Genomic DNA, 2,155 nt, shown 5'->3' on the forward strand with positions numbered 1-2,155 from the left:
TGTTCATGCTTGTATTTAAGAGGACTTTCAATACGGTAATGATTGGGAAAGAGGGAGCACAGGGAAATAACGAGAGGTTTCATTGGGAGGGTAGCAGAGTTCGGTCCTTCCAGTTTGAAGGGGGGAGGTGTTCCTGTTTGGAGCCCAGATGGACCATCCAGTCCAGGAAACTCTGTGTTTTCTTAGTTTTTCTCTCTCTCTCCAGTTCCACTAGTTATTGCATTTTACAAAGGCAGTGGATAGAGGCAAAGTAGCTGGCACTACAAGAATTTGAATATTTTCTGTGCTACAAGCGTAAAATAGGTCATATGAATTGACTTGGTTGTAGCTTATGGAATATAGTGACTATTGCTGTCTATTTTTGTCAACATGTGATTACAGGAAGAGCATTAATAATCACGTCAAATATGTTTATGTATTAAAAGATAGACAGGGCCGTTCGTTCTCTGCTGACATTACACACTCTAAAGCTATGGGTATTGATGCTGCGGACGTGTAGAAAGCACGGACAGCGCCGTCCACTGTCCATTTCCTCCTCCGAACTTTCTGGGAGCATAAATGGGCTTTAGCTGAGATCTGAACTCGGGTCTTCAGAGTGAGCGCTGCAATTTCTACTGCTGAGCTAAAAGCCCATTTGGGCAAAGGATAAATTGCGTTTTGAGATTCACTCAATACCTCTTGTCAATCAGTAGTGGTCCTACCCGACCGCAGGATATACACAATAGAAGGGCAAGGACACCAACTACAACCACCAAAGTTGTGTTAGTTGTATTGTCTGGTGGTATCTACCCTATACAGATCAAAATAAATAATTCCACTAAATAAAATATAAAAATATAAAAAGGTTAAGGAGTGTAGCTTGCTTAACATGAACATGTGCTGCTGAGGGTGACAGAATCTTTTCCAGGATCTCCTGTATCAGTCTGTGCTACAGTACAGTATACTATACTGAGTATAGTACAGTACAGTACATTGGCGGGATACCCTCAGGGTGTAGTGCACGTCTGGCAGATTAGGCCGACCATCAGAGGAGACGTCTGTGCCACCCCTGACCGACTTCACGTGACCTGATTGAGCACTCAGAGAGACATGCCAATTCATATGCTCCAGTCTCCACGGTAACAGCCCCCCCCCCCCCCCACACACACACACATGAAATTACCCCTCCATCCCATAGCAGGCACACGCGCATGCATGCGCACACACAAACACACAATTAAGCACTGCATCCTTGCCCCGCATATGCATCTACCAACAAATTTAAAAATCACTCACTTCACAGCTTAATCAAATGGAATTGCATTCCATAGCACTGAGCAACCCCACCACCCCACCCCACCCCCACAAGCATTTGCCCTCTGACTTTGCTTTACCCTTTCGAAATATATTTCCTACATCTGCACAACTCCAGAGTGCGTGATAATTGGGAGGAAATTGTGGCTTATTAATGCCTAAATACATGTGGAACAACAAAAATCAGAGGACATAGAGCAGGGGTTCTCAACCTTTTCAGGCCGCGACCCCACAAAATAATCATATTTGAACTGGGGACCCCCCAAAATAATAATATTTGAACTGGGGACCCCACACCCTGACAAGCACTTGGAATTGTAGGAGTTGAGGCATTACATTTAGTTTGACTCAGTTCCACAGATAAATGTGGTCAAAATTGCTGATCTGCAAGCTCAAAACTCCTCGCGTTGCGAAGCGTTGTGAGCTTGTAGATCAGCCATTTTCAAAATGTTTGCCTCTTTCTTATTTTATTTGACAATTTGGCCAATGTTTGACCAGTTGTTATAGTATAGTTTATTGATTACTTTTAATGCAGTAATGGTCTTGTTTACATTCATTTTCTTTTTTACGTATTAAAAAGGCATTACAAAGTCCTTAAATTGCCACTTTACTGTCATCTGGGGACCCCCCAAAAAATCCTGTGGAGACCCCCCTGGGGGTCCCGACCCACAGGTTGAGAACCACTGATATAGAGGAGCTTGTTATACTGTGGTTATTGCAGTTGAGGCAATCATGCAAATCCCAGCTGGTCCAAGTGCTTAAACCTCCCTTTTTTTAAAACTTTTTTTTTTACTTCTTGTACGTTAGTACCTGTTTACTTCTTTCTTGTTATTTTGTACCCATGAAACTTAAATGTGTCTCT

The sequence above is a fragment of the Gymnoscopelus braueri genome (genome assembly GCF_963280865.1).
Source record: "Gymnoscopelus braueri genome assembly, chromosome: 13".
In the NCBI taxonomy this organism is placed as follows: domain Eukaryota; kingdom Metazoa; phylum Chordata; class Actinopteri; order Myctophiformes; family Myctophidae; genus Gymnoscopelus; species Gymnoscopelus braueri.